Consider the following 24,734-nt stretch of genomic DNA (forward strand, 5'->3'; position numbering starts at 1 on the left):
CCGCCAATATATGCAAGGGCTCATGGACCAGTTCCCAAGGCCGAATCTGAACCAATGCTGCTGGCTACGCCTATAGGGATTTCCTTGGCAAATATGCAAAGGATTCCCCCGCGGCCTTGGAGCCTTGCATTGGTGTTCCCTTGAAGAGGAAAGGGTGATGTAGCACATCAGCGGTAAGTATTTCCCTCAGTTTGAGAACCAAGGTATCAATCCAGTAGGAGAATCGCGTCAAGTCACAAGTACCTGCACAAACAGAAAGAGCTTGCACCCAACGCTATGATGGGGTTGTCAATCCCTTATAGATTGTTTGCAAAGTGAGAACTGAAAGCAAAAAGTAAACAGACCAAAGTAAAAGTAAAAGCTGAGATGATAGTTGTGAATAGACCTGGGGGCCGTAGTGTTCACTAGTGGCTTCTCTCATGAAAGCAAGTAGACGGTGGGTGAACGAATTACTGTCGAGCAATTGTTAGAACCGCGCAAAGTCATGACGTTATCTATGGCAATGATCATATCTATAGGCATCACGTCCAGAACAAGTAGACCGATACTTTCTGCATCTACTACTATTACTCCACACGTCGACCGCTATCCAGCATGCATCTAGTGTATTGAGTTCATAAGAACAGAGTAACGCCTTAAGCAAGATGACATGATGTAGATGGACAATCTCAAATCAATGATGAAAGCCCATCTTGTTACCCTTGATGGCAACACACGATGTGTGCCTTGCTGCCCCTTCTGTCACTGGGAAAGGTCACCGCACGGTATGATCCCAAAACCAAGCATTTCTTCCATTGCAAGAATCATAGATCTAGTTGGCCAAACAAAACCCAAGACTCGAAGAGACTTACAAGGATATCAAATCATGCAAATAAGAAATAAGCAAAGACTCTTATATAATTCATAGATAATCAGATCACAAATCCACAATTCATCGTATCTCGACAAACACACCGCCAAAGAGGATTACATCGGATAGATCTCCATGAAGATCATGGTGAACTTTGTATTGAAGATCCAAGAGAGAGAAGAAGCCATCTAGCTACTAACTACGGACCCGTAGGTCTGAAGTAGACTACTCACGAGTCATTGGAGAGGCAATGATGTTGATGTAGAAGCCCTCCAGCTCCAAAGTCCCCTCCGACAGGGCACCGGGAAGGGTCTCCAGATGAGATCTCGCGGAAACGGAAGCTTGCGGCGGCGGAAAAGTGGTTTCGTGGACGCCCTGATTTTTTCTGGGATTTTAGGGAATATATAGGCCAAAGAGCTAGGGCAGGGGAGCGACAGGGAGGCCACAAGCCTAGTGGCCGTGGGCCCCCCTGTCCGCGGCTATAGGGCTTGTGGGCTCCCCGTGGGCGTCCTGCCTTGCCCCTCAAGTCCCCCGATCTTCTTCTGTTCTGGAATTTTTTTTCCAAGGATTTTATTCCATTTGGACTCTGATACGTCTCCAACGAATCTATAATTTTTGATGGTTCCATGCTATTATCTTGTCAACTTTGGATGTTTTATATGCATGAATATGGTATTTTATATCTTTATTGGGACTAACCTATTAACTCACTGCCAAGTGCGAGTTTCTGTTTTTTCCGTGTTTTTGGCCCATTTTCAGACGGAGTCCAAATGGAATGAAACTTTACGATGATTTTTTTGGACCAAAAGAGACCCCCGAAGCTTTGAAACAAGGCCAGAAGAGCCACGAGGGAGTCACAAGCCCTGACGCCGCCACCACCCCCTAGGTGGTGGCGACCAGGCTTGTGACCTCCTCGTTGGCCCAACTGACGCAATTCCACCGCCATAAATTCCTATAAATTCAGAAACCCCCCAAAAGAAACCTAGATCGGGAGTTCCGCCACCGCAAGCCTCTGTAGTCACCAAAAACCAATCTGGAGCCCGTTCCGGCACCTTGCCGGAGGGGGAATCCATCTCTAGTGGCCATCTTCATCATCCCGGCGATCTCCATGACGAGGAGGGAGTAGTTCTCCCTCGGGGCTGAGGGTATGTACCAGTAGCTATGTGTTTGATCTCTCTCTCTCGTGTTCTTGAGATGTCTTGATCTCGATGTACCATGGGCTTTGCTACTATAGTTGGATCTTATGATGTTCTTCCCCCTCTCCCTCTTGTAATGAATTGAGTTTCCCCTTTGGAGTTATCTTATCGGATTGAGTCTTTGAGACCAGTTGATGTATGTCTTGCACGTGTCTATCTCCTGTGATCAACTTGCGGCTTTGTGACATTGGGAACCTATGCATATGGGTTGGCACACGTTGGATTCATGTGAGTACTTGATGTATGTTTTGGTGATCAACTTGCGGGTTCGTGACATTGGGAACCTATGCACAGGGGTTGGCACACGTTTTGACTCTCTGGTAGAAAATTTGGGGCACTCTTTGAAGTTCTGTGTGTTGGTTGAATAGATGATTCTGAGATTGTGTGATGCATATTGTATAATCATACCCACGGATACTTGAGGTGACAATGGAGTATCTAGGTGACATTAGGGTCTTGGTTGATATGTATTTTAAGGTGCCATTCTAGTACGAACTCTTGAATAGATTGATCAGAAAGAATAACTTTGTGGTGGTTTCGTACCCGACAATAATCTCTTCGTTTGTTCCCCGCTATTAGTGACTTTGGAGTGACTCTTTGTTGCATGTTGAGGGCTAGTTATATGATCCAATTATGTTATCATTGTTGAGAGAACTTCACTAGTGAAAGTATGAACCCTAGGCCTTGTTTCCACGCATTGCAATACCGTTCGTGCTCACTTTTACCATTTGTTACCTTGCTGTTTTTGTAATTTCAGATTACAAAAACCTATATCTACCATCCATGTTGCACTTGTTTCACCTTGTCTTCGCCGAACTAGTGCACCTATACAACTTACCATTGTATTGGGTGTGTTGGGGACACAAGAGACTCTTTGTTATTTGGTTGCAGGGTTGCTTGAGAGAGACCATCTTCATCCTAAGCCTCCTGCGGATTGATAAACCTTAGGTCACCCACTTGAGGGAAAATTGCTACTGTCCTACAACCCTCTGCACTGGGAGGCCCAACAACGTCTACAAGGAGAAGGTTGCGTAGTAGACATCAAGCTCTTTTTGGCGCCGTTGCCGGGGAGGTTAGCGCTTGAAGGTATATCTTTAGATCTTGCAATCGAGTCTTTTTGTTTCTTGTTCTTTCGCTGAAAATTACAAAAAAAATGGAATTGAGGATGCCTCATATGCTCCATCTTTTCAATGTCTTTTGTGAGCATGATGGGAAGGAAAATTGTGCTCAAGTGTTGAAAGAAGAATTACATAGAATGCTTGGCATAGAATATGTGAATGATGAGCATGATTGCAATGTTCTTAGCATGAATTCTTTGAATACCCATGATGCTAATGATATGCATATCCACAAGCTTGGGGATGCTATATTTGATAATGATGATCTTTTTAGGTCTTCCACTTTGAATGATCAAAATCATTTTGATGAAAGCATGACCCCTATCTATGATGATTATTGTGAGGATACTTATGCTTTAAAGAAGAGGGATGATAAAACTTGTCATACTCTCGAGAACCCCTTTGCTAAACCTTGCTTTTTCATTGTGGACACAATTTGTAGTGCTCAAGTCTTTTACGATACTCCCACTACTATTCTTGAGAATAGATTTCCTTATGTGGAGAGTAGTAAAATTCCTATGCTTGTAGATCATGAAAAGAAAGCCTTAGGTGCTGGTTATATTGTTGAATTCATTCATGATGCTACTGAAAATTACTATGAGAGAGGATCATATGCTTCTACTTATTGCAATAGTATCAAGCTTCCTCTCCATATGTTGAAATTTTTGAAGCTATGCTTGTTTTGCCTTCCTAGTTGATTCTTGCTCCAATAAATTATTTGATCACAAAATCCCTATGCATAGGAAGTGGGTTAGACTTAAATGTGCTAGCCATTTTCTCCATGATGCTCTCGTTGTGTTTCAATCCTTACCTTTTATGTGAGCATCATTGAAATCAATGCCTAGCTAAGGGCGTTAAACGATAGCGCTTGTTGGGAGGCAACCCAATGAATAAATTTTTATTTGCTTTTCGCTTCCTGTTTTGTTTTCTCCACACCATAATAATTCTGTTATGATTGTGTCTTTTGTGTTTATTTTTATGTTTGTGTCAAGCAAAACCGTTATGATTAGTCTTGGTGATGATTGTTTGATCATGCTGGAAAAAGACAGAAACTTTCTGCTCACGAAAGGAATTTTCAGTTTTTTTCTGTAAGAGCTTTTGAGTTGATTATTTTTGCTGCTGATTTCTACGCAAATTCTCCAGACTTTGGTAAATTTTCAGAATTTTTTAAGTACGAGAGGTATACGAAATATATAGATTGCTACAGACTGGTCTGCTGTTAACAGATTCTGTTTTTGTTGTGTTGGTTGCTTATTTTGATGAAACTATGGATAGTATCGGGGGGTATTAGCCATGGAAGATTGAAAATACAGTAACCCAACATCAGCATAAGTATAATTTAAGTTTTCTACAGTACCTAAGGAAGTGGTGGTTTGCTTTCTCATACTAATGTTATCATGAGTTTCTGTTTAAGTTTCGTGTTGTGAAGTTTTCAAGTTTTGGGTGAAGTTCTTATGGACAAAGAGATAAAGAGTGGCAAGAGATCAAGCTTGGGGATGCCCAAGGCACCCCAAGAGATTCAAGGATGCCGTAAAAGCCTAAGCTTGGGATGCCCTGGGAAGGCATCCCCTCTCTCGTCTTCAATCCATCGGTAATGTTACTTGGAGCTATATTTTTATTCACCACATGTTATGTGTTTTTGCTTGGAGCGTCTTGTATCGTAGGAGTATTTTATTTTTGTTGTGTCACAATCATCCTTGCTGCACACCTAGAGAGAGACATGCGCTCACCGTGATTTTGTCGAGCTTCGCTTATATCCTTTGGTAGACAATTCAGCTCACATGTGCTTCACTTATATCTTTTAAGCTAGATACTTTTGCTCTATGTGCTTCACTTATATCTTTTAGAGTGCAGTGGTGCGTGGCTTGGTAGTTGATATATGCTTTTAAAGTAGTCTCAAAAGGGGTAGTTATCCAAAGGGATACGAAAACTTCCACCTTCATGTGCATTGAATAGTTAGAGAAGTTTGATTCATCTCAATTAGTTTTGAGTTGTGGTTTTGGTAATATTGAAGTCATGCTAGTAAGGTGTTGTGGATCTAGAAAAACTTGTGTTGAAATTAGTGATTCCCGTAGCATGCACGTATGGTGAACCACTATGTGATGAAGTCTGAGCATGATTAGTCTTTTGATTGTCATCCTTTGCGTGGCGGTCGGGATCGCGCGATGGTTTATACCTACCAGCCCTTCCCCTAGGAGTATGCGTTGAATGCTTTGTTTCAATTACTAATAATTTTTTTGCAACAAGAATATGAGTTCTTCATTACTAATGTTGAGTCCATGGTTTAGATGCACTTTCACCTTCCACCATAACTATCTTCTTAGTGTCGTGCAACTTTCGCCGGTGCACAAAACCCACCATTAGCCTCCCTCAAAATAGCCACCATACCTACCTACTATGGCTTTTTCAAAGTCATTCCGAGATATATTGCCATGCAACTACCACCATGACATGTGCCACCAAATCTACATTGCCATTGCATGATCGTAAGATAGCTAGCATGATGTTTCCATTAATGTCTATGCCATGCTAGTACACTACCGAAGGCATTCCATATAGAGTCATCGTTGCTCTAAGTTTTGAGTTGAAAGTGTGATGATCATCATTGATGGAGCATTGTCCCATGTGAGGAAATAAAAGAGGCCAAAGATGCCCACCCAAAAAAATAAAAAAAAGAGGCCAAAGAGCCCACCAAAAAAATACGAGAGAAAAAGAGAGAAGGGACAATGCTACCACCGTTCCACACTTGTGCATATTAAGCACCATGATCTTCATGATTGAGAGTCTCTCGTTTTGTCACCACCATATAGCTAGTGGGAAATTTTCATTATATAACTTGGCTTGTATATTCCTATGATGGGCTTCCTCAAAATTGCCTTAGGTCTTCGTGAGCAAGCAAGTTGTATGCACACCCACTAGTTTTCTTTAAGAGCTTTCACATACTCCTAGCTCTAGTGCATCATTTGTATGGCAATCCCTACTCATTCACATTGATATCTATTGATGAGTATCTCCATAGCTCATTAATATGCCTAGTCAATGTGACCATCTTCTCCTTGTTTGCCTTGCAACCTCCATCACACTCCACACCACTTATAGTGCTAAAACCATGGCTCACGCTCATGTATTGCGTGAGAGTTGAAAAGGTTTGAGAAAGTAAAGGTGTGAAACAATTACTTGGCCAATACCGGGGTTGTGCATGATTTAAATTCGTTGTGCAATGATGATAGAGCATAGCCAGACTATATGCTTTTGTAGGGATAACTTTCTTTTGGCCTTGTTATTTTGAAAGTTCATGATTACCTTGCTAGTTTGCTTGAACTATTATTGTTTCCACGCCAATAGAAAACTATTGTTTTGAATCTAACGGATCTGAACATTCATGTCACATGAGAGAAGTTACAAAGGACAACTATGCTAGGTAGCATGGAACATCAAAAATTCATTCTTTATCACTTCCCTACTCGAGGCCGAGCAGGAGTTAAGCTTGGGGATGCTTGATACGTCTCCAACGTATCTATAATTTTTGATGGTTCCATGCTATTATCTTGTCAACTTTGGATGTTTTATATGCATGAATATGCTATTTTATATATTTTTTGGGACTAACCTATTAACTCAGTGCCAAGTGCCAGTTTCTGTTTTTTCCGTGTTTTTGGCCCATTTTCAGACGGAGTCCAAATGGAATGAAACTTTACGATGATCTTTTTGGGACCAAAAGAGACCCCCGAAGCTTTGAAAGAAGGGCTAGAAGAGCCACGAGGGAGTCACAAGCCCTGACGCCGCCACCAACCCCCTAGGTGGTGGCGACCAAGCTTGTGGCCTCCTCGTTGGCCCAACTAACGCAATTCCATCGCCATAAATTCCTATACATTTAGAAACCCCCCAAAAAAACCTAGATCGGGAGTTCCGCCACCGCAAGCCTGTGTAGCCACCAAAAACCAATCTAGAGCCCGTTCCGGCACCCTGCCGGAGGGCGAATCCATCTCCGGTGGCCATCTTCATCATCCCGGCGATCTCCATGACGAGGAGGGAGTAGTTCTCCCTCGGGGCTGAGGGTATGTACCAGTAGCTATGTGTTTGATCTCTCTCTCTCGTGTTCTTGAGATGTCTTGGTCTCGATGTAGCATGGGATTTTCTACTATAGTTGGATCTTATGATGTTCTTCCCCCTCTCCCTCTTGTAATGAATTGAGTTTCCCCTTTGGAGTTATCTTATCGGATTGAGTCTTTGAGAACAGTTGATGTATGTCTTGCACGTGTCTATCTCCTGTGATCAACTTGCGGCTTTGTGACATTGGGAACCTATGCATATGGGTTGGCACACGTTGGATTCATGTGAGTACTTGATGTATGTTTTGGTGATCAACTTGCGGGTTCGTGACATTGGGAACCTATGCACAGGGGTTGGCACACGTTTTGACTCTCTGGTAGAAAATTTGGGGCACTCTTTGAAGTTCTGTGTGTTGGTTGAATAGATGATTCTGAGATTGTGTGATGCATATTGTATAATCATACCCACGGATACTTGAGGTGACAATGGAGTATCTAGGTGACATTAGGGTCTTGGTTGATATGTATTTTAAGGTGCCATTCTAGTACGAACTCTTGAATAGATTGATCAGAAAGAATAACTTTGTGGTGGTTTCGTACCCGACAATAATCTCTTCGTTTGTTCCCCGCTATTAGTGACTTTGGAGTGACTCTTTGTTGCATGTTGAGGGCTAGTTATATGATCCAATTATGTTATCATTGTTGAGAGAACTTCACTAGTGAAAGTATGAACCCTAGGCCTTGTTTCCACGCATTGCAATACCGTTCGTGCTCACTTTTACCATTTGTTACCTTGCTGTTTTTGTAATTTCAGATTACAAAAACATATATCTACCATCCATATTGCACTTGTTTCACCTTCTCTTCGCCGAACTAGTGCACCTATACAACTTACCATTGTATTGGGTGTGTTGGGGACACAAGAGACTCTTTGTTATTTGGTTGCAGGGTTGCTTGAGAGAGACCATCTTCATCCTACACCTCCCGGGATTGATAGACCTTAGGTCACCCACTTGAGGGAAAATTTCTACTGTCCTACAACCCTCTGCACTTGGAGGCCCAACAACGTCTACAAGGAGAAGGTTGCGTAGTAGACATCAGACTCCGTTCCAAAATCAGATCTGAAAAGAGTAAAAAACACAGAAAAAACAGGAACTGGCACTTGGCAGTGAATTAATAAGTTAGTCCCAAAAAAGATATAAAAGGTATATAAAACATCCAAAGTTGACAAGATAACAACATGAAACCATCAAAAATTATAGATACGTTTGAGACGTATCAACCAACAACAAGGCCTAACACTGCAATACTTCTGCCGCCTCAACCCTGCGACTTACCGCATCTCAACTCAGCCTCTTGATGCTGATGACAAGCTTCGTGACATTGCTTATGAGCCAGAGTCTGCTAATGTTCCCCTCGAGAGTTATGCCAACTTTGCAGCTTACTTTCTGAAGGGTCCCGCTGCTCAATGGTGGGACATTCACAGGCGCTCTCAGCCTATTGGAACTGTCATCACTTGGACGGAGTTCCAAGCTGCTTTCTGTGCCCGCTGCATTCCTCAGGGAATCATGTATCGGAAGAAGCGTGAGTTCCGCAACCTCGTCTAGGGAAACAAGACTATGGATTCTTATCAGCGGGAGTTTCTGGACTTATCCCGCTATGTTGAAGAAGGCATTGCAACTAATGCTCGCACACAGGAGAAGTTCCATGATGGCCTCCACCCTGACATCAAGCTGGCACTCCTTGTTCGGGACTACACTAATTTCGCCACCTTGGTGAACAAGGCCATTCAGGTTGAAACTGGTCTACAGGAATACAAGGATAGCAGCAGGCGCAACCATGACATGGGCTCATCTTCGGGCTCATGTGCATGGAAGTGGAAGATCTGGATTCCCCACAACATATACCATGCACATGCTCCTGCTCCAAGGCTGTCTTATGGTGCAATTAGTGTGCCTCCTCCACCAGCTAGCAAGCCGAGGTATCGAGCTCCACCACCACGAGCTCCTCCTTACCGTCCTAAGGACGGGCTGTGTTTCAAGTGTGGTCGTCCAGGTCACTGTGCTAGAGTCTGCAGACATAATCAGATTCAATTGGCACTTCCCTCAACTAGCAGTGGCAACAATCAGAACTGCAACAACAATGCCAAGCCTGCTTATGTTCGTGGTCAGGCCAACAACATTGAGATGGGTGAAGCTCAAGACCAGCCTGCTACCGTGATGGGTACACTTCTCGTTAACTCAGTACTAGCTTCTGTATTGTTTGATACAGGAGCATCACATTCCTTCATGTTGGAAAATTTTGCATTCATGCATGGCATTAAATACGAAGGGATAAACGTCTCGATAGTGGTAAACACCTCCGCGGGCCAATGTCGAACCTCCATGGTTTGCCCCAATGTTCCCGTTGAAATTGAAGGATTGGAATTCCTTGCCCTTCCCATATTACTGAAGTCTTCCAACATTGACCTCATACTGGGAATGGACTGGTTGAAGGCTCATACAGCTTCAACCCCTTGTGCCACCAAAACCGTCCACCTCCTACATCCTTCAAATTAATTAATAAGCTATCAAGCTCATCTCGTTCAAGATGCTGAAGCACAACTATATGCCCTGAACACGTTAAATGTGTCACCTCTTGAAGGGATCGAAAACATTCCAATTGTTCGGGAATTCCAAGATGTCTTTCGAGAAGAACTTCTAGGGATCCCCCCTGCTCGAGGTGTCGAGTTTGTCATCGACTTGGTACCCGGTACCACTCCTATCGCCAAGCGTCCTTATAAAATGCCACCACCTGAACTCCTTGAACTTAAGCAAAAAATTGACAATTCACTTCGCCTGGGTTTCATTCGTCCAAGTTCCTGTGCTTGGGGAGCACCTTCTCTCTTTGTTAAGAAGAAGGATGGAACAAATCGTTTGGTTCAAGGCTACCGTCCTATCAATGAGGCCACTATTCAAAACAAATATCCTCTTCCTTGAATAAACGATCTGTATGATCAACTTGCTGGTTCCCTAGTCTTCTCTAAGCTCGACTTGAGGTTGGGATACCACCAGATCCGTGTTCGCGAAGAGGATATCCCAAAGACCGCCTTCGTTACTCGATATGGTTCGTATGAGTACACTGTCATGTCCTTTGGCTTAACCAATGCTCCGACAACCTTCTCTCGGTTGATGAATTATATATTCATGTACTACCTGGACAAATTCATCGTGGTTTATCTCGATGATATTCTGGTATATTCAAATAGTGAAGAAGAACATGCCGAACATCTTCGTCTTGTACTGGAAAAGCTTCGGGAGCATCAACTTTATGTGAAGTATTCCAAATGTGAATTCTTGCTGGACGAAGTGACTTACCTTGGTCATGTGATATCCAAGGATGGTATTGCGGTCAACCCCAAACGAGTTTAGGCTATTCTTGACTGGACTCCCCCAAAGAATGTCAAGCAAGTCAGAAGTTTTCTCGGACTCGCCAGCTATTGTCGTCGATTCATCGAGAACTTTTCCAAGATTGCAAAGCCCTTAACCAATCTGCTTCACAAAGGTGTTCAATATGAGTGGACATATAAGTCTCAGGAAATTTTCCAGGCACTCAAGGACAAACTGACATTTGATCCAGTACTTGCTCCTCCGGATACTAAAAAGGATTTCGTCATATACTGTGACGCTTCTCGTCAAGGAATATGATGTGTCCTAATGCAAAAGCGCAAAGTGATTGCTTATGCCTCTCATGAATTGCGTGCTCATGAAGAGAACTATCCAGTTCATGACCTCAAACTTGATGCAGTAGTACATTCACTGAAAGAGTGGCAACATTACCTTCTTGGTAATCATTGTGAGATCTACACCGACCATCAAAGTCTGAAGTACATGTTTACTCAGCCGGATCTGAACCTCCGTCAACATAGATGGATGGAGCGCATAGCAGATTTCAACTTGGATATTTCTTATACACATGGCAAGGCTAATGTAATGGCTGATGCCTTGAGCCGCAAGTCGTACTGCAACAACCTCCAGGTTCATAAGGTTCACGACGTCTTCAAGAGGAATTCCGTAAGCTGAACCCCCGTATTGTTCCTTAGGGTTATCTTGTTCCCCCTCCTGAAGAGTTTCGCAAGATGAACCTTCGTGTTGTTAAGCAGGGTTCCATCAGTAATATGGTTGTTGAACCAGATCTCGTGAGCAACATGAAAGCTATTCAACTCTTTGATACTGAAGTCGATAAGATTAAAAGCTACCTTGCAGAAGGTAAACCCTCTTGCTTCACTCTTGCTGATGATGGTGCTTCGTACTTCAAGGGTCGTCTTTACGTACCAAGTAAGAGGGAAAACCTGAGAATGACTGGAAGGGTAATGAAAGAAGCTCATGATACATCACCGTCTATTCATCCAGGTACTACCAAGATGTACCAAGACATCCGTCAAAGATTCTGGTGGCCAAATATGAAACAAGACATTGCACGCTATGTTGCAGAATGTGATATTTGTCGGCGAATCAAGGCGGGACATCAAAATCCTGTTGGAACCCTCCAACCTATCTCTATTCCCGAATAGAAATGCGACCATATTGAAATGGACTTTGTCACTGGTTTTCCCAGATCTCCGAAAGGTAATGATGCTATTCTTGTCGTCATTGACCGACTACCCAAAGTTGCACATTTTCTGGCTGTCAAAGAAACAATTACTGCTAGTCAGCTGGTAGATCTATATATGTCCAAAATTTTTTCACTTCATGGTATTCCGTTGGTAATCAGCTTGGACCGTGGCAACTTATTCACTTCAAAATTCCGGGAAAGTTTACATAAAGCTACATGAACTCATCTGTCCTTTAGCACCGCATTTCACCCTGAATCCCAAGGACAAGTTGAACGAGTCAACCAAATTCTCGAAGACATGCTTCAAGCTTGTGTCATTTCTTTCGGTATGAAATGGGAGGAATCTCTCTCGTATGCTGAGTGCTTCTACAACATTAGCTATCAAGCTAGTCTGAAGATGCCCCCCTTTGAAGTATTGAATGGATAAAGGTGTAGAACTCCTCTGAATTGGTCCGGATATTATCCGACATGCCAAAGATCAAGTCCATATTATTCATGAGAATCTGAAGGCTGCTCAGTCTCGTAAAAAAGTCAGTATGACTGTCATCATCAAGATATGGTCTATCAACCTGACGAAAAGGCTTATCTTCGAGTCACACCAATGAGAGGTGCACACATCTTTGGGATCAAGGGCAAGCTAGCTCCTCGCTATACTGGTCCATTCACTATTCTTGAAAGACGTGGAAAAGTGGTTTATCAATTGGAGCTACCAATGAACCTTTCTCAGGTTCACGATGTCTTCCATGTGTCTCAGCTCCACCGTTGTTTCAAAGATCCTGTCCAAGCAGTAGATCATGATATGCTTGAGCTGCAACAAGACCTCTCTTATAAAGAACATCCGGTTTGCATTCTCGATCAGACTGAACGTCGGACTCGTTGGAAGGTCACCAAGTTCCTTAAAGTGTAGTGGTCAAATCATTTTGAAGATGAAGCCACTTGGGAACGCGAGAATCATTTTCGTGATGAATACCCCGAGCTCTTTCCTTCTACCTCTTAATTCTTGGGACGAGAATTTCTTGTAGTAGGGGAGAGTTGTGACATCCCCGGAGTATGCTACAGTAACCCTTGTAATTAAGCTATAGTAACATGGGGATTAAGCTAATCCATTTTTCCTAATCCAAGTATGATCAGTGTTGGAACCAAGCTCAATTCAAATTCCTTTGCAATTCCAATTCATTTGAAAAGTGGATTTAAACGTTATTCAAACCGATAGATAAAAATCATGAATGGCTTGCGAATATTCCACAAGAATTTATGAAATTGTAACCATTTTTTATAAAGTGTTTAAGTGCCTCAAAATAAATCATACCGGGGCTAAAACAATTATTAAATGCACTGTTGCATTTTTCCATGTTCAAGTAAATTCTAAAAAAACCAAGAACATTTGTGGCACTGTATAAAAATTCATTGGGAATTATGGACCCAGTCTCATAATTTTTATAAAAATATTTTGTTGCAAAATATATTAAAAATAGAAAGGAATAAAAGTAAAAGGTAAAAAAAAAAGGAAACCCCCTCCCCCTTATGCGAGCCTTCTCTAAGGCATTACCTTGTTTTATGTTTGTACTCAGATATTGCTGCTTCCGCTGACTTGTGTGTTTCCCGAGCTTATGTATTCGACCCCTCGAGGCCCCTCGCTTGTAATATGAAGCTTGTATGCTTTTATTTGTGTCTAGAGTTGTGTTGTGATATCTTTCCGTGAGTCCTTGATGTTGGTCGTACGCATTTGCGTATATGATTAACGTACGATCAAAATCGAGCGTGTTACACTAACCGAAGATGGATTTGATTTTAAGTGCATACCATTAATTTAAGTAGTCACACGATTGCAACATGAAAAAATTGTTACATGCGTAAGTATTTGAGAAATTCAACCGCCTAAAAGGCGACTAAGCAACAAAGAACAAAAAGGAAGAACTACTAACATAAGCAAGTTTTATTTATTTATTTTTTCATTATACTCGCCTTTTTTTTCTTATTAGTGATCAAAGACATATAAAAACATAAAAACTTAACAAAAATGAATCGTATACATTCAAAAAATAAAGTTCAAATAAAGAAGAAATAATCATGAAATGGTGTTTCTCGAAACAAAAACATTTGTTTTGAGGATGAATGAAAGGGTGATTGTATAACCTCAAATAATGAAAAAATACTACAAAGAGAGAAACAAGTAAAAATCTCTACACATAGCACATAGAATTTGCACTACTCCACAATATTGAAAAGCAAACTTATAGTAGAGTAACTCAAATATAAACAATCCATCTTATGCCCAAATGTTCAAATAATAAAGTAGTAATGTTGATGACTAATTTACTCTTCATATGTAGAAACTATATTAAAATCACATATCAGACCAAAACAAAATTTTGCACATCCAGAGCAAAAATAAAATATTGGTACATGGCATAATAAATTAAGGATCTCGATTTTCATCACACGTGTGATATATTAAACATACGTTGACCCATCATGTGTGGCATACCATACAATCTATACGGTCATGTGTGAGCGAATATTCTAGCTGCACACACGTGTGAACATAGCTACTTCGTGCCACACGCTCAACGACTACTATTCATCGCCATTCCATGCGTGCCACAATGCTGGAGTAACAACTTTAGTTACGTGGAGGATGCCAACTTTAGATATCCGGGAATGGCAACTGTAGTTGTAAATTATGGAAACTTCTTTGTTTTGGTTAACTATGGTTGTCATGTCTAAATAATAGTAGTTGCCGCATGTAAGTAAACCATAGTTGTCGTGTGTGGTTAACTACTTGCCACATATGATCAAACAATAGTTGTCATGTGTGATTAACTAGTTGCCACGTATAATCCAAGCAAAATTGCCATGTACGTATGATTAATCATAGTTGTCATGTGTGATTACCTAGTTGTCACGCACGTGCAACTGTAGTTATCATCTAGCACCGTACGAGCGTCGTTTGGACGAAGAGTAGTTCAACCACACCCTGAAGACTAGGTAGTGATTGTGTGACCAGGACTGGTTCACCTACATGACGCAGCTGACAACCGCACGCCGTGGGTCGTGTTAGTGAGTGCTCTAACGTCCACACAACATGTTATGCCCATGTGACACTAAAATTCCAACATTTTTTTAAATTCATGCAAAACGTAATACATAGAGATTGATGTGTGTGGACGAAGTAGAGATATACCACACATTACACATATGAGCGTTATCATTTGTGTAAATCAATCAGCCCCTTGTACATAGGATTTTGAGGGCCGTAGTCGAGGGAAAACCCTATTCACCACTCGTTGCAGCAAATTACACGACTTCGCACACGGCAGCGATGCTAGCAACGATACCGAGCCGGCCCACTTCCACCTACAGTCACATCACCCAACCGGTTTTGGGAACCTCCTAAAGGTACCAGCTGTTTTTTTTCGGTTTTAAGAACTTCTAGAAGGTTTCCTGAACTGATTTTTTTCATTTTTCTTTTCTGTTCCTTTTTCTTTTCTGTTTCTGTTTCAGAAAATGTTCTTGATTTTCAAAAAACCTTCTTAAAATATGGAAAATGTTCTTGGTTTTTACAAAATGATCCAAAATTTCAAAATTATCAGTTTTCAAACTTTGTTCATAAATTTAAAAAATGTTCGGGAGTATGAAAAATTGTTTTCAAATTCCAAAAATGTTTTTGCTTTTTAAAAAATGTTCTGTTTTTTAGAAAAATGTTCTGGATTTTCAGAAAATGTTCCTAAAATTCGAAAAATGTTTCAGAAATTGTTTGCGCTTCCAAATTAGTTTACGATTTTTCAAAAAAAATCTCATTTTAAAAACTTATTTTCAAGATTCAAAAAATGTTCATGCTTTAAAAATTTGTTCACACTTTCAAATTTGTTCTTCGTTTTAAAAAATGTTCAAAATTGTTTGCGGCTCCAAATTTTCTTGGGGTTTTCCAATTTTGTCTCTATTTCAAAATTTTGTTCTCAAGATTCAAAAAAATTTCGGCCTTTCAAAAAATTGTTCGCACTTCCAAATTGGTTCAGGATTTCTCAAAATATTTGTAGGTTTTGAAATTTGCTCTCAAAATTCAAAAAATGTTCGTGCTTTCAAAATTTGTTCGCGCGTACAAATTTGTCTGGGGTTTTTCAAATTTTTCCTCCTTTTCAAAATTATGTTCTCAAGATTAAAAAATGTTCATGCTTTAAACAATTGTTCGTGTTTCCAAATATGTTCATGTTTTTTCAAAATTGTTCTCAAAATTTAAAAAATGTCTTTGCTTTAAAAAGTTGTTCATGGTTTCAAATTTGTTTGGGCTTTTTCAAAACTGTTCTCCTTTTTATAATTTTGTTCTCAAAATAAAAAATAGATTTGTTTTTTAGTGTTTTTTCCGCCCATCCAAATCTGTTCAGAATGTTTCAATATTGTTCTTGAAATTTGAAAAACGTTTTTTGCTTCAAATACAAAAAGACAAGGAAAAAGGAAAGAAAAAAGAACAAAAAAAACAGAAAAGGAAAAACTACCGAAAAAAAAAGAAAACAAAGCTGGGCTGGCCCAGTCGGGACGCCCCCCTGTGCAGCGCAGGAGTCCCTGCCGCAAAGACCGGCAGGTAGGAGCTCCTGCAGTCCAGCCAGCCAGTATCGGCCATGGCCTGCTACAGGCAGAGGAAAAAACAATGGCCACTCAGATCCCCGTACTTACGTTTTTGGGACGGACCAACTATCTTTTTGCCGATTTTTGGGAAGTTCTAAAACGTTTCAGACCAATTTCTCTTTTCTGTATTTTTATTTTCAGCAATTTTCCTCTTTTTTACTTGCCTTTCCTCTTTTTCTAATTTCCCTTTCTTGTTTTCATGTTCATTTTTGCTTTCTTTTCTCGTTAATTTAATATAATTTCATACTTTGAATACCTTTTCGAAAAATTTCGATCATTCTTTTTGAAATATAAACATTTATGTTTAGTCGTCAACAATTTTAAAATTGATGAACTTATTTTATTTAATCACGAACAATTTACTGATTTGCGAGCAGTATGTAAAAATCCGTGAACATTTTTTATTTACTTTCAAATTTGGTAATGTATGCACATGTTTTCGAATTCATGAACATTTTCTAAATCAACAAACATTTTTATGAATCGATGAACTTGTTTTATATTTCGTGATTTTTAATTTATTTTTGTGAACGTATTTTTAGAAAATTAAATAATATATTTGAATCCGTGAAAATTTGTTCCAAATTATGAACATTTTTTGAATTCGAGTTTGTTATTGAAACCGTGAACATTTTTGAACTCGAGAATATATTCTTCAATTCTTAAAACATTTTTTTAACTCCCAAACATTTTGTGAATTGTAGAACGTTTGTTCAAGCTCATGATTTGAAACTGTTGGAAATATGCCCCAGAGGCAATGATTAATAATAATTATTATATTTTCTGTTTAAGGATAATTGTTTATTATGCATGTTATAATTGTATTGAATGAAAACATAGATACATGTGTAGATACATAGACAAAACAATGTCCCTAGCAAGCCTCTAGTTGGCTAGTGAGTTGATCAATGATAGTCATGGTTTTCTCGCTATATGGAAAGTGTTATCACTTGATAACTGGATCACATCATTAGGAGAATCATGTGATGGACTAGACCCAAACTATGAACGTAGCATATTGATCGTGTCGTTTTATTGCTTTTGTTTTCTGCGTGTCAAGTATTTATTCATATGACCATGAGATCGTATAACTCACTCGCACCGGAGGAATGCCTTGTGTGCATCAAACGTCACACCGTAACTGGGTGACTATAAATGTGTTCTATACGTATCTCCGAAGGTGTCCGTTCAGTTAGTATGAATCAAGACTGGGATTTGTCACTCCGTGTGAGGGGGAGGTATCTCGGGGCCCACTCGGTAATACAACATCACACAAGACTTGCAAGCAATGTGACTAAGTGTAAGTCACGGGATCTTGTAGTACAGAACGAGTAAAGAGACTTGCCGGTAACGAGATTGAAATAGGTATGCGGATACCGACGATCGAATCTTGGGCAAGTAACATACCGAAGGACAAAGGGAATGACATACATGATTATATGAATCCTTGACACTAAGGTTCAACCGATAAGATCTTCGGAGAATATGTAGGATCCAATATGGGCATCCAGGTCTCACTATTGTATATTGACCAAGGAGTGCCTCGGGGCATGTCTACATAGTTCTCGAACCCGCAGGGTCTGCATACTTAAGGTTCGATGATGTTTTAGTATAGTTGAGTTATATATGTGTTTCCGGAATGGTCCGGAAATGAAGATTGATATATAGGATGGTTTCATTTGGTCACCGAAAAGTTTCGGGCAATTCCGGCACTATACCGGGAGTGACGAATGGGTTCCGGGAGTTCACTGGGAGGGGCCCACCCATCCGGGAGTGAGCCCAAGGCACTAGGATGGCGCCACAAGTCCTTAGTGGGCTGGTGGAGTCAGGCCAAGGGCCCCATGGCGCCACATAAAGAAATACCAAAAGAAAAGAAAAAGAAAAAGGGAAAGACGGAGGTGGGAAGGAAGAGGAGGACTCCTCCTTCCCCAAACCGAATTGGAGGACAAGTACTCCTCCTCCTAGCGCCAGCGCACCCTTGAGGGCCTTGTCCCTCAAGGCAGGCCCCTCCCCCTCCCTCCTATATATAGTGGTGTTTTAGGGCTGATTTGATACAACTTTTGCCACATGCAACTCAACCCTAGACCACATAGTTCTACCTCTAGATCGGATTTCTATGAAGCTCGGGCGGAGCCCTGCAGGAGTAGATCATCACCACCACCGGAGCACCGTCACGCTGCCGGAGAACTCATCTACTTCTCCGTCTTGCTTGCTGGATCAAGAAGGCTGAGATCATTATCGAGTTGTACGTGTGCTGAACGCGGAGGTGTCGTCCGCTCGGCGCTAGATCGGAACGGATCGTGGGACGGTTCGAGGGACGTGAAGACGTTCCACTACATCAACCGCGTTTCTTAACGCTTCCTGTTGTGCAATCTACAAGGGTATGTAGATCCAAATCTCCTCTCGTAGATGGACATCACCATGATAGGTCTTCGTGTGCGTAGGAATTTTTTTGTTTCTCATGCAACGTTCCCCCACCAGTGGCATCATGAGCTAGGTTCATGCGTAGATGTTATCTCGAGTAGAACACAAAAGGTTTTGTGGACGACGATGTTCGATTTGCTTCCCTCCTTAGTATTTTTTTGATTCAGCGGTATTGTTGGATTGAAGCGGCCCGGACCGACGTAACTCGTACGCTTACGAGAGACTAGTTTCATCGATCGACATGCAACCTCGTTGCATAAATATGACTGGCGGGTGTCGGTTTCTTCAACTTTAGTTGAATTGGTTTTGACCGAGGTGGTCCTTGGAGAGGTTAAATAACAATTTGCACATCTCCGTTGTGGTTTTTGCGTAAGTAAGATGCGATCATACTAGATACCCATAGCAGCCACGTAAAACATGCTACAACAAATTAGAGGATGTCTAACTTGTTTTTGCAGGGTATGCTTGTGATATGATATGGCCAATGACGTGATGTGATATATTGGATGTATGAGATGATCATGTTGTAATAGTTAATATCGACTTGCACGTCGATGCTACGGCAACCGGCAGGAGCCATATGGTTGTCTTTAAACTAACGTTTGTGTTTGGAGATACGTTTAGTATATTGCTAGGACGTAGCTTTAGTAGTAATAGCATAAGTAGAACGACAACCTCGATGGCGACACGTTGATGGAGATCATGATGATGGAAATCATGGTGTGGCGCCGGTGAAAAGAAGATCGTACCGGTACTTAGGTGATGGAGATCAAGAAGCACATGATGATGGCCATATCATGTCACTTATGAATTGCATGTGATGTTAATCATTTTATGCACCTTATTTTTCTTAGAACGACGGTAGCATTATGAGGTGATCTCTCACTAAAATTTCAGTACGAAATTGTGTTCTCCCCGACTGTGCACCGTTGCTATAGTTCATCGTTTCGAGACACCACATGATGATCGAGTGTGATAGATTCAAAGTTCACATACAACAGGTGCAAAATAGTTGCACACGCGGAACACTCGGGTTAAGCTTGACGAGCCTAGCATGTGCAGACATGGCCTCGGAACACATGAGACCGAAAGGTCGAGCATGAATCGTATAGTTGATATGATTAGCATAGAGATGCTTACCACTGAAACTATTCTCAAGTCACATGATGGTCGGACTTGAAATAGTGAATTTGGATCATGAACCACTCAAATGACTAGAGAGATGTACTTTTTGAGTGGGGGTTTAGCAAGTAATTTGATTAGTTAAACTCTAATTATCTTGAACATAGTCTAAGTCCACTTTGAAATATTTGTGTTGTAGATCAATGGCTCACGCGACAGTCACCCTGAATTTTAATACATTCCTAGAGAAAGCTAAGTTGAGAGATGATGGAAGCAACTTTGTAGACTGGGCTCGTAATCTGAAGTTGCTCCTGCAAGCTGGGAAGAAGGATTATGTACTTAATTCTGCGCTAGGAGATGAACCACCCGCTATGGCTGACCAAGATGTTAAGAACGCTTGGTTAACACGTAAGGAGGACTACTCAGTAGTTTAATGTGCAGTCTTGTATGGCTTAGTACAGTCTTGTATGGCTTAGAGCCGGGACTTCAACGTCGCTTTGAGCGTCATGGAGCATTTGAGATGTTCCAAGAGTTGAAGTTTATCTTTCAGAAGAACGCCCGGATCGAGAGGTATGAGATCTCCGATAAATTCTATGCTTGCAAGATGGAGGAGATTTCATTTGTCAGTGAACATGTGCTCAAAATGTCTGGGGTACTCAAACCGTCTAGCTGAGCTGGGGATTGAACTCCCGCAAGAGGCTATCACTGACAGAATTCTTCAATCACTACCACCAAGCTACAATAGCTTTGTGTTGAACTATAACATGCAAGGGATGAACAAGTCACCCGATGAGTTATTTGCCATGCTGAAAGTTGCAGAGTCAGAACCCCGTAAAGAGCATCAAGTGTTGATGGTGAATAAGACCACTAGTTTCAAGAGAAATGGCAAAGGCAAGAAGGGTAACTCCAAGAAGAGCGGCAAACCTGTTGCCAATCCGTCGAAGAAACCCAAGGCTGGACCTAAGCCTGAAACAGAGTGTTATTATTGCAAGGGACTGGGTCACTGGAAGCGCAACTGCCCCAAGTATTTGGCTGATAAGAAGGCGGCCAAGGAAAAATCAGGTATATTCGATATACATGTTATTGATGTATACTTAACGAGCTCTCGTAGTAGTGCGTGGGTATTCGATACCGGCTCGGTTGCTCATATTTGCAACTCGAAACAGGAACTGCAGAATAAGCGAAGGCTGGTGAAGGATGAAGTGACGATGCGCGTGGGAAATGATTCCAAGGTTGATCCAGTCGCCGCCGGCATAGTTTCAATTCAGTTACCATCAGGATTAGTTATGAACTTAAATAATTGTTATTTAGTGCCTGCGTTAAGCATGAACATTATACCTGGATCTTGTTTATTGCGAGACGGTTACTCGTTTGAGTCAGAGAATAATGGTTGTTCTATTTATATGAGTAATATCTTTTATGGTCATGAACCCAATGTGAGAGGATTGTTCATATTGAATCTTGATTGAGATGATACACATATACATAACAATGAGACCAAAAGAGTTAGAGTTAACAACGATAGCGCCATGTTTTTGTGGCACTGCCGCTTAGGTCATATTGGTGTAAAGCGCATGAAGAAACTCCATTCCGATGGAATTTTGGAGTCACTTGACTTTGATTCACTTGACACGTGCGAACCATGCCTCATGGGCAAGATGACTAAGACTCCATTCTCCGGAACAATGGAGCATGCAAGTGACTTGTTGGAGATCATACATACCGATGTGTGCGGTCCGATGAGTGTGGAGGCGCACGGCAGATATCGTTATTTTCTCACCTTCACTGACGATTTGATTAGATATGGTTATGTCTACTTGATGAAGCACAAGTCTGAAACGTTTGAGAAGTTCACGCAATTTCAGAGTGAAGTTGAAAATCATTGTAACAAGAAGATCAAGTTCCTACGGTCTGATCGTGGGGGTGAATATCTGAGTTTCGAGTTTGGTGCTCACTTGAGACAATGTGGAATTGTTTCACAATTGACACCGCATGGAACACCACAGCGTAATGGTGTGTCCGAACGTCGTAATCGTACTTTATTAGAGATGGTGCGATCTATGATGTCTCTTACCGATTTGCCATTATCGTTTTGGGGTTATGCATTAGATACACCTTCATTCACTTTAAATAGGGCACCATCAAAATCCGTTGAGACGACTGATACGTCTCCGTCGTATCTACTTTTCCGAACTCTTTTGCCCTTGTTTTGGACTCTAGTTTGCATGATTTGAATGGAACCAACACGGACTGACGCTGTTTTCAGCAGAATTGCCATGGTGTTGTTTTTGTGCAGAAATAAAAGTTCTCGGAATGTCCTGAAAATTTACGGAGATTTTTTCTGGAATAAAAGAAAAATACCTGCGCAAAGATCCACCGGAAGGGGCGTGCCAGTGGGCCACAAGCCCACATGCCGCAGCCACCCCCCTAGGCTACACCGTGAGTGCTTGTGGGGCCCACGTGGCACCACCGCCCCCAAACTCAGCTCTATATCTTCCGTCTCGCCCGGAAAAAAAAATCAGAGAGAAGGTTTCATCGCGTTTTACGATACGGAGGCACCGCCAACTCCTGTTCTTCATCTGGAGGGCAGATCTGGAGTCCGTTTCGGGCTCCGGAGAGGGGAAATCGTCGCCATCGTCATCATCAACCTTCCTCCATCGACAATTCCATGATGCTCTTCATCGTTCGTGAGTAATCTCATCGTAGGCTTGCTGGACGGTGATGAGTTGGATGAGATCTATCATGTAATCAAGTTTGTTTTTGACGGGGATTGATCCGTAGTATCCACTATGTTCTAGATTGCTGTTGCTACTACTTGGCTATGCTTAATGCTTGTCACTAGGGCCCGAGTGCCATGATTTCAGATGTGAATCTATTATGTTGTCGCCAATATATGTGTGTTTTAGATCCTATCTTGCAAGTTGTAGTCACCTACTATGTGTTATGACCCGACAACCCCGGAGTGACAATAGCCGGAACCACTCCCGGTGATGACCATAGTATGAGGAGTTCATGTATTCACTGCGTGTTGATGTGTTGGTCCGGTTCTTTATTAAAAGGAGAACCTTAATATCCCGTAGTTTCCATTAGGACTCCGCTGCCACGGGAGGGATGGACCATAGATGTCATGCAAGTTCTTTTCCCTAAGCACGTATGACTACATACGGAATACATGCCTACATTAGATTGACGAACGGGAGCTAGTTACATATCTCTCCGTGTTATAGCTGTTACATGATGAATCACATCCGTCATACTCATCCATCACCGATCCACTGCCTACGAGTCTTTTACTACTAGTCCGCGCTACGTTACTTTGTCTAGGCTTGTCCCTTGCTACAAAAGGGATTGAGCCACTTTGCTACTACTGTTGCTACTGCTGTTACTCTGCTGCTGCTGCTACTGCTGTTACTTGCTACTTCGCTGTTACTTGTTGCAAGATCTTTTCCGACACTGTTGTCGGGGAAGAATAGTTACTCGCCCACGTGCAACCTACTGGCGCCATTGATACAACAGTTAGGAATAGTCAGCCGTCAACAGATCGTTTCTGGCACCGTTCCTATCATACTACTTTGCTACTGATACTTTGCTTGCAGACACTAATCTTTCAGGTGTGGTTGAATCTGACAAACTCAGTTGCTAATACTTGAGAATATTCTTTCGCTTCCCCTTTGGCGAACCAACAAATTTGGGTTGAATACTCTTCCCTCAAAAACTATTGCGATCCCCTATACTTGTGGGTTATCAAGACCTTTTTCTGGCGCCGTTGCCGGGGAGGCACAACTATATTCTCTGAGTCACTTGGGATTTTCGTCTGCTGATCACTATGAGGAATCCGAAAGATCCACGAACTAAAATCTTGCCTTCCACTACGAGGAGAGGTAAGGAACTGCCATATAGCTCTGCACTTGATTCACATTCAGTTATGAGTAAGTTTGCGACATCGCCTCCTGTTAGAAATCTTGATATGTCGCCTGTGCTTGATGATGCTATGCTTGATACTATGCCTGATTATGCTATGCTTGATACAATGCCTGATGATGCTATGCTTGATACTATGCCTGATGATGCTATGCCTCATACTACTTTGCCACTTGGTGCATTCCTTGATGCACAAATTGCTAGAGTTGCTGCTAGATGTGATGATACTTCTGAAACTGCTGATACTATTGAAGTAGAGCCTGCTATTTTGCCTGCTAGACCTAGCTCTCCTAAGCCTGAATTGCCTGTTATGCCTGATACACGCTATGTTATGGAGGGAGAGATAGCTGAGGACTTTCTTGCGTGTAAGGATAGCTATGATGTTGAGAAATTACTGCGCAAGTGGAAAGAAAAATCTCTGAACGCTAGGATGAAATACGACCCGAAGTTTTCCACTTCGCCTATCTTTGTGACCGATAAGGATTATGAATTCTCTGTCGACCCTAAGTTAATCACTCTGGTCAAATCTGATCCTTTTCACGGTTATGAGTCTGAAACGGTTGTAACCCATCTTACCAAACTGCACGATATAGCCACTCTATTCACTAGTGAGGAAAAGATCTGCCACTACTATATGCTCAAGCTGTTTCCTTTCTCGCTAAAGGATGATGCTAAGACCTGGTTCACTTCTCTTGCTCCTGGTTGTGTGCGTAGCCCCCAGGATATGGTCTACTACTTCTCTGAAAAATATTTCCCTGCCCATAAGAAGCAAGCTGCCTTGCAGGAAATATACAACTTTGCTCAAGCTGAACAAGAGAGTCTCCCACAAGCT

This window comes from Hordeum vulgare, chromosome 1H, assembly GCF_904849725.1.
Source record: "Hordeum vulgare subsp. vulgare chromosome 1H, MorexV3_pseudomolecules_assembly, whole genome shotgun sequence".
Classification (NCBI taxonomy): domain Eukaryota; kingdom Viridiplantae; phylum Streptophyta; class Magnoliopsida; order Poales; family Poaceae; genus Hordeum; species Hordeum vulgare.